The 12,701-nt window shown below is 38.3% G+C and overlaps 1 protein-coding gene and 1 long non-coding RNA gene across 2 annotated transcripts in view; both read right to left on the bottom strand.

Annotated features, from left to right (window-relative positions):
- LOC127952664 (hepatocyte cell adhesion molecule-like) overlaps positions 1 to 12,701 on the bottom strand; it is a 44,864-nt gene that overhangs the window by 11,217 nt on the left and 20,946 nt on the right. The gene's annotated exons all lie outside the window — the stretch shown is intronic.
- On the bottom strand, positions 6,476 to 9,007 carry LOC127952669 (uncharacterized). The gene is made up of 5 exons (XR_008153023.1): positions 8,913 to 9,007; positions 8,746 to 8,811; positions 8,170 to 8,267; positions 6,935 to 7,062; positions 6,476 to 6,770 (listed from the first exon to the last, which is right to left on the bottom strand). It is a non-coding gene; the product is annotated as an uncharacterized LOC127952669 (long non-coding RNA).

Consider the following 12,701-nt stretch of genomic DNA (forward strand, 5'->3'; position numbering starts at 1 on the left):
GGACGCGGCTCATGTTCATAACAGTAATCTTGGGGAGAAGACTCATTTAAAATAATGTAATCAAAGTTTTAGCCAGGTTTCTGTCACATAGAGCACATCTAGATTATGATCAGTGATCATATTATTTACAAAAAGTGCTTTCGTAGAAAGGGACCTGATATTCAATAAGCCAAGCTTTATCATTTGTTTATCCGTGTTGCATCTGTTTTTTATTTGTTTAACCTCAGTTAAATTGTTACTCTTAAATTGGTTTGGACGTTAAGAGTGGCTTAACAAGAGGAATACGACAACTGTAGCCAAATTCCTTGACATGTCTGTGTGTGGTGGTTCTTGATGTCTTGAACAAGCCTCAGTGCATTCCATGTAAAGTTCTCTAAAAAAAATTTAATCCAGTTTGCTTGACAATCCTTTTGTGGTCAATTGATCTTTCTTACAAACATGCTGTGGTTTTTCATTGCAGTAAAGTTTGCAGTATGAAATTCATATTTATTATATCTCCATGATTTGTGAATTCAGGTGACGATGTACTTCGTGCCAAATCAGATTTTTTTTCTTAGCAACTCTTAATTTTATAATGCCTATAGCTCCGAAAGTGGACACTTAGAGGAATGCAACTGGTGTAATCTTCACCATCTTGATCTGTGAATTTTTTCACAGCAAAGCTTCGTAAACTCCTTTGTAAGTCTGCTAGTAAGGAATGTGAAAGAAAGGCATTCTTTATGTCTAAGGTATATTACCAATAAACATACAGACTGATTGAATACAAAAAAATAGTAAGTAGAATAGATCGGAGCTGTGTTTCTGATGTGTCTCCCAGGTTTCACAATAATGGACATGGAATGTCGACGTATACATAAAGCAATTTAAAGAACGAAAAGGAGGACTAAGAATCTCCAACGACAACTCTCAGTGCTACATTTGTTACAAGTGCCTGCACTTCAGGGTCTGTACATCACTGTACATTTATCATACATGCGAAATAAGTTGACACAATGTTTACAGTAAGTTTAAAATCATGGTGCGTGTTTTCGACAGTATCTGGACAATCAGTGTCGACTTGCGTCATGGGTAGTACCAGTGGTACAGGTTAAACCCTGCTCCAGGGGACGGGAGATAATTTGGTTCTCGAAAAAGGCAGTGCAGTATAAAATCGCACATAGTTCTGGTGTTGCGAAAAAGCCCAAAAGTGGGTGGTTCCACAATTATTTCTGTTACTATGAAAAGGTTCCGGCAGTGCAGAAGGCCCTATTATTCACTAAGCTTAAAGGTTTAGTTAATTACCCTCAAGTCTTTCCAAACCCACAAGACCTTCTTTCATCTTTGGAACACAAATTAAGATATTTTTGATTAATTCTGAGACCTCTCTGACCCTCCCATAGACAGCAATGTAATGTAATTACCATGATCAAGGTCCAGAAATGTAATAATCCTTGTGACACCAGGGGTTCACCAATAATTTTACAAAGCTATACGAATACTTTCTGTACAAAAGATAACAACAAAAAAAAAATCTCCTTGATTACACCCTGGTGCCATTTTGGAGAATATCCATGCACTGGACGTAAACGGTGCATGCTATTCTGGATCAGCTGCATCATGCAGATATGCTGAAGGGTCAGAGAGGTATTCTTCAAAAATATATTAATTTGTGTTCCGAAGATGAACAGAGGTCTTACAGGTTTAGAAGGACACGAAGGTGGGTAATTAATGACAGAATTTTCATTCTTGGATGAACTATCCCTTTAAATCAGTGCTAAAATAATCTGAATAATTACAACAGGGAAATGTTTATATGACAGGGAAAGTTCTTATTAATGTGTCACCATTGTGTGCACCATTAAATGTGGACAAAAACGTTATTGCCATATATACATGCATACATGCATACTGTACGTACACACACACACACATACAGTATATACACCTTGCAGAATCCACAAAATGTAACAAATTTTAACAAAAGAGGGATCATACAAAATGCATCTTTTTTATTTAGTACTGGCCTGTATCAGATTTTTCACATAAACGATATAGTCCCCAAGAGAAAATAATAGTTGACTAATACTGTGTTGTTAGCTGAATGATCCACAGCTTGTTTTTTTTTTTTTTTTTTTTTAGTGATAGTTGTTCATGAGTCCCATTTTTGTCCTGAACAGTTAAACTGCCTGCTGTTCTTCAGAAAAATCCCTAAGTTCCCACAAATTCTGTGATTTTTCAGCATTTCTGTGTATTTGAACTCTTTCCAACAATGACTGCATTATTTTGAGATTCATCTTTTCAAACTGAGGACAACTGAGGGGCTCATATGCAACTATTACAGAAGTTTCAAACATTCATTGATGCTCCAGAAGGAAGCACAATGCATTAATGGGGTTGAAATTGAAGATCAGTTTAAACTGAACTTATTTTGTCTTGAAACATGCAAGTATACTTTGTAGCTTCTGAAGGGCAGTACTAAATGAGAAAATATATATTTAGGCAAAGTAAGATAAATGTACACGTCTTCACTCTGTTCAAATGTTTTCACCCCCTTAATCCATAGTGTTTCCTTATGGAGCAACAGTGAGCGTTTTTCACTTCCAGTTCATATTTATTAAATAATTATAAGATATATGATTGTAAACTATATTAGTAGTGATTGATGTGGTTTGAAAACGGATCCAGTGCGGAGTCATATGCTGTTTGAGACGTCTCTTGATCTCTTTGCTATAGCATCAGTGTTCATGCTGCCTTTTTGCATTTTGTTCTTTTGTGGTTTTAACACATTTCTCTTCCGTTCTTTTGTTGACCAATGTAGCACCTCTTGCAAACTGAAGACATTTTTTTACTTGAATGCATTTGTTTAATAGAGTATTAGAAAGCAAGTAAGGCAATGTTTAAGCCTTACACATAAGAGTCTCAGTTTATAAGCGTGCTGTACTGTGGAAATTAGTGCACATGACATCAATGTCACCCACACTTCCTTTAATCACTGACTTGAGATTAAAAATATTTTGTGCCAAAATGACACACAAACTTATTAGCATTGATGTAGGACTATGACTCATAACAGCAATATTGTTCAGAATGCTGAGTGTGAAGTTATTTGGAGGAGTATTACTCCAGAAAGCTGCAAGCCACAATCGGCCCTAACATACATGTTTTGAACAGCACTAGTTTGTAACATTATCAGGCACTCAATATTATCAACACTCAATTATACATTGTGGCATTCAAATAGCTGAATAACTCAACCTCCACTGAAAAAAAGGACTCATCTTACTATTTGACAGTCCCGGCTTATATATATATATACCAAATAATAGAATGTAATACACGTCACTCTCTTCAGTGTCCCTCTCTGTTTTTATCATTCAGGATGCACCTGAGAGCATTCTGCCTGCTTAATAAGGGGACTGCGGGCTTGTCAAAACTTTTGCGTTTTATCGCGTTCTCTGAGTTCATACTGCTCCATAAGTCCACAATGGAGCGGTTCACAGAGGTTTGTTTTGAACTTGGAGAAATAGTCAGTGCATGCTTTTTAAGGCACAGTTTTGGGACATAGTAAAACGCTTAATGTAAAACACTGTGTGACGAGAGTCGAGGGAACTGAGCCGGTGGAGCACCGGTATCGAATCCCGCAGGAGCTTCGGAGGAGGGACTGATGACAGTGTTGGATGAGAAAGGACCAGGATCTGACTTTATTTTGGATTTTGGTTCTGTTTGTGTGCGAAAGTCGTCCACAAGAAGGGGCTGTCGCGCTCTTTTAGGGATATTGTATTATTAAAGTTTTGTTTGAATGTTCACTGGTTCCTGCCTCCTCCTTCCCGTGTCTACGAACGTTTGTTACACACTGTATGACTAAATTCAGTACACACCTTAGGTTATCCCTAGAAAGAAAAAGCTTTATTAATGGACTAATTAGTCTATTCTAAGACAGTGGTAAACGGCAGAATTCGGTATACACTTTATTTATAAATTATAGGCTACATGAAAGCAGATAAGCCCAGAACAGATTTATTTTAAACTTGGACTCAAGTTCAAATAGGCTACAGTCAGCTTTTAAGACATGGTTTTGGGACATTCTAAAACGCTTAAAGGTGCCATCTGTAAATGTTTGGCAAAAAAAAATCAAGTCATACTCCACATTCCATACCAGATGGGGGCAGTATGCCTCAATATAGTAAATTGGTCTACTCTAGAGTAACAAACGAGAAACGGCATAGTCTCTATGCTCCGCCCAGGGGGCAAGGAACTCGACCGGAAGTTGAAGTCGGTTGGGGGCAGCCATTTTTTAGCAGAACTTCACTAGCGTTAGCATTCCCATTGACTCCCATTCATTTTGGCGTCACTTTGACAGCGAATAACTTTACATCTGAGGCGTTTAAAGACTCCGTTTGTCCATTATTTATTTTTAAAGATACACGACAATGTATAAAGGGCTCCATTACCTTCTATGTTACATTATGGCCCCGTAGAAACAGTTTTTGTAAAAAATAGGCTAACGATTGCGTCATAACCACTCGTCTCTCTGTCGCATTACCGTACAGACAAGAGGAGAAGCTCGCAGGCAATTAACTTAATATGGCGTACTGGCGTTACATTTTAAAATACTATACAAAATCAGAATACTTACTCCTGCTCACTCACGACAAAGAACTCCCCGCTCAAGCTCGCCATCTCTGCAAGATTAACGATGGCAGTTTGCACGCACAGCCACTTAGAAGATTTACATCTGTCAGACAGGTTGCTGACGTCGTCAAGCTTCGTTTGAGTCTGCGCGTCAGAAACGGAAGTGCTAAAAAACCCTAAAAATGGGCTTCACTTGTCTCAATTGAGTTCCAATGGGGTCGCTGTGTCCATTTCTTTTACTGTCTATGGCTCCGCCCCTACTTTCACAACAACACTACAGCCATAGCCGAAGCCTAAATGTGCGTTCACACCACTGGCATCTAGTGCGTCAAAAATCGTTCTTGCCGCTCTGCTCACGACGCTGCAGAAAGATTTGTGAGCGCTCAGACGCTCTAACATAGATCGAATGCTTATTTTGTATAAAGCGGCCGCAAAGCAAACAAGCTTGTTGATCTCGTGCAGACTAACCACAAGGAGTTAGAACCTCATTAAAAAATGGTTGTGGACGAAATATTAGGATCCTTTACTTAAAATGAACAATCTCGGACACCTTGGTCCACGTATCACTTTTAATTTATTTTTTTATGTCCCTGTAGGCAAACAGGGACACATCATAGATTAATACAAACGCTAAACAGCAATAATCAACATGTCCTTTATTCTGCTTGAGAACTAATGTGCCAACTCTCAAGCATTCGCCGTGAGACACACCCAATTGACTCTTTTCACACGCTTTCACACCACACATCAATTTTTTCACACACACAGAAAAACCACGAAGCAAAGAGGACACGGAGACCAACAGACTAGACAGAGCAGGTTATGATACATAGGGCTGTGCAAAAAATCGAATGCGATTTTCATGCACCTCTCATCAGTAAAGACGCTCCTGTAATTAGAAGTATATCTCCAGCATGTGCATTCAGATCAGGGTTGCCAGGTTTTCACAACAAATCCTGCCCAGTTGCTTCTTAAAACTAGTCCAAAACAAGCCCAATCGCGTTTCCGGGAGGTTCCCCGATAAAAATTGCTTCCCGGGGTTAAAATATAAATTTTTGGGAAGGGTTTCCCTGGTTAAATTAGCATTTTACGGGCTAAATATCACGTTATTGGTATTGGGATTGCTTCAAACCGCGGACATGAAAAACAACCGCAGACTTGGCAACACTGGTTCAGGTGGAGCGGCAGTTGCTGCACAGAGCCTTAAGGCGGGCGTACACGGTGCGAATTCGGATGGTCGGAAGATCGTATGTCCACGCACACGGCACGAGTGAGTTTATCTGAAAATCGTACGGACGAGATGATATCCCAGATAGCAAATGACATGTGGCCCAGTTCTGGCCCACATCTCCCATATTCTTCTGGCCCACCTACCGCGCGGAATGACGGCGATGACTCAACCTGAGTCTGGCTGACATATGTCAGCCACAACTGAACCAGATCTGGGCCACATCTCACAAATGGCATGGGCGACACCTGGCCCAGATGTCAACCACGCCATTTCTGAGATTTGGCCCAGATCCGTCCCAGTTGTGGCTGACTTCTGGGTTAGATATGGCCCATATTTACCCTTTCTAGACACAAAAGAATATGTAATTAATCCAGAATAAAGAAAACACTCATGTAGTCTAAACTGCTTTATTAAAATATAAAAATTAGACAAATAAATATACATACATGAATACAACTGCATGTATAGATATAAAACAAATACATTTACATTATTACAAAATAAAAAATGCAGATAAATATTTATAAATAGTTAAATACACATTAACATTACATTTACATTTAGCAGACACTTTTATCCAAAGCAACTTACAAATGAGGACAATGGAAGCAATCAAAATCACCAAAAGAGCAATGATATACAGGTGCTGGTCATATAATTTGAATATCATCAAAAAGTTGATTTATTTCACTAATTCCATTCAAAAAGTGAAACTTGTATATTATATTTATTCATTACACACAGACTGATATATTTCAAATGTTTATTTCTTTTAATTTTGACGTTTATAACTGACAGCTAAGAAAAATCCCAAATTCAGACGCGGCAGAGAGGAGTGAGTATGAGAAACTTTCAGATACACAGGCTGATTCAGTCTTCTGAATTGGGAGTAGCGAACATGCATTATAAACTTCTTTCAAATTAGAATCTGTTGTGGAGATAAAATGTGCAAGATAACGTATATGTACTAATAAAAACATAAAACAAAAAACATCAAACAAAAAAAATGTATCTTTTACTCTCCAGTACTGAAAGTAGAACTGATAAGGGAGCCCTTGATACTGTGACACAGCTCTTTCAAATTAACATTACCTTTTTTGCAGTGGCGGTTGTTTGTATGTCCATCTATAGTTGCCATCATCTAAGGTCTTTTGAGTACTGGTATCATCTGAAGTCCTCACAAGTCCTGCAAGTCCTGTGCTGTGCAGTTTCTAATAACCCTGGGATGGACATTTGCAGAAACAGGAAGGCAAAGGGAGAAAGATTAGCATAGCTGCTGTTCATATCATTTCAGGCAATGTGCACTTTTTACTATTTCATCAATGGAGTACATTGAGTACTATTTTTAATCTAGTAGCTTTAAACTGAAATAATTTTCCCTTAATAAACATATTATTTGTTGTCTGTTTTTGGGGAACAGACACAGTCTCTATAGAATGGACTGCATATGCCAGAGTAACATTTAATACATTTAAAAAAAATTTAACTGGGAGGAACATCATAACTGTAATTTACACAACCATTCAAGAGTTTGGGGTCTGTAAGATATTTTATGCCTTTATAAAAAAATCTCTTATGCTCACCACGGCTCCATTTATTGAATCAAATTACAGTAAAATAGTAACACTGTGACTGTTACAATTCAAAACAACTCTTTCATTCCTTTGATCAAAGCTGAATTTTCAGCATCATTACTCCAGTCTTCAGTGTCACATCTTCAGAAATCATTCTAATATGATGATTTACTGCTCAAGAAACATTTCTGATTATGATCAATCTTAAAATACAGACGTGCTGAAATTTTTTTTTTGTTGGATTCGTTGTTACATAGACTCCAAATATTTGAATGTTAGTGTTACATGCATCAAATTGTTCAAAATCATCTGTTTCAAATAGTGTTCCTGTAGCTCAACTGGTAGAGCACTGCACTAGCAAGCAAGCAAGCGCAAGGTTGGGGGTTTGATTCCCCGGGAACACATGATATGCAAAAATTGATAGCCTGAATGCACTGTAAGTCGCTTTGGATAAATGCTTAAATAAATGCAGGTCTTTTGAACTTTGTATTCATCTGTGAATCCTGAAAAATAAAATGCATCACGGTTTCCACAAAAAAAATTAAGCAGCACAACTGTTTCAACGCTGATAATAAGTTTCTTGAGCAGCAAATCAGCATTTCTGAGGGATCCATGTGACACTGATCCATGTGACACTGACACATATTTTAATCAAATAATTACTACAGAGGTGAGCAGAAGATAATTATTACAAATGGTATCAACTTCAAGCTTTTGAACACTAGTGTAGTGTATATTTGAGGTTTGACTTACTGTACTAGTCTTGTGGTCAATAGCATCTTGGAGATGTTGTCTTACAGTAGGTTCACTCCGACTCTGCTGGATGCAGCAGGCCATCAGCACTGAAGAATCTAGGAACAAAACAAGCTATTTGACACAGAGCCAACAATATTAAGTCTGCAGTTACAGGTTTATTAGATGGAAACAAGCTAGAGCAGGTGAAATGCAAAAAATAAATAAATAAAATAACAGATTCATTGCTATATATGCTGTGAAAAAAATGCATATTATGTTACTTAACCTTTTCAGCGCTTCCCAGATCTCTGTTGTAGAAGGATTATTTTGTCACTCTTGAAATCGCAGAACAGTCTTATGTTTACCATAAAAGATCAAAACAACTTTAGTTTTCAGCCAATTTTCGCGCTCCTTGATAACGTGACGTCATCGATAAACAGTAAAGTGTAAAATGTTAAGGTTAAATAAATTAAGCAATTTCCAATCATCCATTGAAGGATTACCAACAAAACAGCCAAAATCTATCATCTACAGAAGAAGATTTGATTAAAAGCCCAAACTTTCATAAATAAGAGCACAATAGAGTTATCATACCTGACGATACGTCGTCTGAAAACGGTAGAAATGCTAACGGACTTTTTCGAAGACATTAAACCATTCCTATAAAGTAAATAAACAACAGAAGCGAGTCAAATACAAGAAAGAGAAGTGTCAACAACAGTTATAAGTAATATTTGTGTGATTTTATGGACTTAACTCACCTGAAAACAGTGAAATCAGCGAGAAACGGGGTGTTTCCTCGTGACATTTGCAGTGTTGCGCTCCGTTTCCATGGCAACTCCATCCGGTCAGCGCGCACGCCCATGAAAGCACGTCACGAATTCACACGCTTAGGTTACATAAATAATCATATGAATAAACATATGCCCCTTTTTTATTTCAGTAAGAGGGGGCACGGCCATTTGTAAATGTAATGTGTCTGGCTTTCGGTGTCATTCCAGCTATATTAGCTGTACAAACAGCTTGTTTAGCTGTTTACTGTTGCAAACTGCTGTATCTTCCCATGTTATTTTTAATGTATTGTGTTAATTATGAATGTACTGGTTTGTAGTGCAAACAGTTTTACCGTTTACTGCACTTTGTTCTTCTTGTTATTTCCCTATAACCATGACCATAAGTCTCACACATTCACATACGATTGCTTTGTGGATAGAATTAGATCACTACATAATTCAAAATGTCATTCAATTATGATATCGCTAATTTAAAATTCATCTTGTAGTTCTATAGCCCAGTGCAAAATGCAAAATGCCACTAAAACATAATAGTTGGACAAAGTGGCACTTTTATAGTTTAATATTTTGTATTGTTGCTTTTACGAACACTCATATATGTATGTATGTGTGTGTGTGTGTGTGTGTCTATATATATATATATATATATATATATATATATATATATATATATATGTGTGTGTGTGTGTATAAGGGGCGTCTTGAATAAATGTGAATATCATGAAAAAAAGTTTAAATTTTTTGTAACTTTTTTTATTAAAAAGTGAAATTTTCATATATTCTAAAGATTCATATATATATATATATATATATATATATATATATATATATATATATATATATATATATATTTATGATGATGATTAGAGCTTAATTTAATGAAAAGTGGAAAAAAAAGTGAAGTGAAATTCAGCCAAGTATGGTGACCCATACTCAGAATTTGTGCTCTGCATTTAACCCATCCGAATGCGCACACACACGCACACACAGAGCAGTGGGCATTTATGCTGCGGCGCCCGGGGAGCAGTTGGGGGTTCGATGCCTTGCTAAAGGGCACCTAAGTCGTGGTATTGAAGGTGGAGAGAGAGCTGTTCATGCACTACCCCCACCTACAATTCCATCCGGCCCGAGACTAGAACTCACAACCCTTCGATTGGGAGTCCAACCCTCTAACCATTAGGCCACGACTTCCCTGCACAGAAGAACAGTCAAGTATGTAATTAAGTAATTAAAAATGTAATTATTGCATTTAAAAGTATAAAAAAGGAGTAAACAAATATTATTTAATTATTTAAAATGATTTTTAAAGAAACGTTGTCCTGTGGTACAGGTGTCACAATGGAGGACTTTTTTTTTTATCACACCAAAGGACGTTTCAGCCTTTTCTGTCAATTAATGACCTTGCTATTCCAAGCTAACCTGTCATTAGTGGCAAGCAAGACACATTTGCAAAATTTTCTAGGATTATGTAGCTTAACATGCACTTTTTAATAAAAAAAATATATAATTTAGGGTTGTCATATTAATGCACAACAAAGCATAAAAAATTTGTAGTGGTTCCGAAAAAGGTCCGTGTAGGTCAAATAAATGTGTGTATGTATTTATATTACGTGTCCTGAAATATTATGGGCGTCCAGTACTCAAAATAGTTTTAGAACCACTGACTGGTAAAGTAAGGTGATCTGCCAGGACGTGTCTTTAGAAAATGGCACATCTGGTCACCTGGTATAGGCAATATCTGGCCCACATACAACAAGCCAGAACTCAACCTAAAGCCGGTTTGTCGCACACGGGCCAGATCTGGCCCACACACAGCAAGCCACGACTCCAATTAAAGCCGGTTTGTCACACACGGGCCAGATCTGGCCCACACACAGCATGCCACAACTCAAACTAAAACCGGCTTGATGTGTGTGGGCCAGAGATGGCCCATATAACCTCTGCCGCTGCCAGAACTGAGCCAGATGTGCCATAGTTGGCCCAGATGAGGCCCGGATATGTATGCTATCTGGGATACGACACGATTTTACAACCTGCGAATTCCAGAAGCAATCGCACGAAGCTGATAGACGCGTTCGACTTGAAGCAGCGCTGCACGCACAGAAGGATCACTGTATGACATTACCACGAGAGCGATATGAGAGCACACATATCCAATGCATTCGAATCGCTCTCGCGGTACTTTGATGTCATACAGGTGATCATTCTGTGCGTGCAGCGGTGCCTCAAGTGGAACGCGCCTAATATAACTGCTCTCCCTCTGTCATAACTGCAAATAAAATATTGATACGAGCCGTGACTGTTTCCTACACGTACAGGTTATTTTTCAGCAATAGGAAACCGGGACGTTTGGTTACCCTGTGTGTGTGTTCTTGTATATGGTTTATAAATATCTGAAATGGGTATTTAAATGTAAACATGGTTTGTGAGGACTGTGCCCTCGTAAACCAAATGGCTTTAAAAAAATACTATACGGTGTTTAATAGAAATTTATAAACATGCATTTTTCGTGATGATAGAGGTAGTGTATGGGGATATACAGTATAGAATACCGTTACGTTTATGGAGAGTCCCTGTAAACTACATATGCGTGTGTGAGCGAGAGAGGGATGGAGAGAGAGAACTAAAAAGGCATTGGAATAGGTGGCTAGAAACATCATACAGTGTTCCTGACAGACTTCAGCTGCCATCTTCGTCTTTCTTCTTCTGTGGTTTTCCTAGTTCGTGATTGGTCAACTTCAGATAAATCAACAAATCGGCTCGTTCAACCGCACAAATGGCACAAATTCAAACCGATAGCTCACTAACTTTTTAGACATGTTTAAAAATGATCGGGAGGTCGGGAAGTGCTCGTAAGCCACTCTGCTCGGCTCGTAATTCATCGCAAAAGATACGAGCCACGACCATACAAGAATACGCGATTTCCACACGATTGAAAAAAAATCGCATAAATTTACTGTGTCACGTTATATTAAATATGTGTTATATTGGTGATTCTTTATTTTAATAATGAACAAACCGCACTTGCAATGAATATGTGCGCATATATATATCCGGGACAAAGATTAAAAAATATTTCTCTTCAAACTAGGCAGAATAATAAATAATAATTATTTCGACATTTATTTGTACACTTAACCGAGAACCGTTTCTGTCAGACTCGTCCGATTCGACAGCCGAGCTGTAACTGCGCATGCGCGACTCAGTGTGAAGCAGACCGACACACAGAGCATCTGAACCGAACTGATTCTTTTGGTGATTATATATATATATATATATATATATATAAACATCCAACGTCAAGCCAACTTCATGCCTTTTTACTTTCTTTAGTTTTCTTTTCTCTGCGCCGGATTGCTTTACCCGGGCATAGATGTCCATCCATCAATTATGATATTCAGCCACAAAAATGAGGTGCGAGCGGATGGGAGAATGGTGCATGTTTTTTTTTGAGCAACTGGGATGGTGCCCCTTCTGGGATTTGGTGGCCTACGCAGACTGTGTATTCTGCGTATAGGGAGCGGCGGTACTGCTGTCATCTTTCGCGCAAGTCACGACCGTGCATGCCGTGTTGTAGGTGAATGGTACATTGCACTTGCACTGCGCGCAGCCGCAGACCAATCGGTGCTAACGTCATACCACCGCGTCCGCGAGACCTTTTCTTTTTATATCATACACACACAGTCCCGATTGGCCTGCACACACTGCTATATCGATACTGCAGCATCGATGTGCACATCCCTATTGGCGAGACGG

Source organism: Carassius gibelio, chromosome B3 (genome assembly GCF_023724105.1).
Source record: "Carassius gibelio isolate Cgi1373 ecotype wild population from Czech Republic chromosome B3, carGib1.2-hapl.c, whole genome shotgun sequence".
Lineage (NCBI taxonomy): Eukaryota > Metazoa > Chordata > Actinopteri > Cypriniformes > Cyprinidae > Carassius > Carassius gibelio.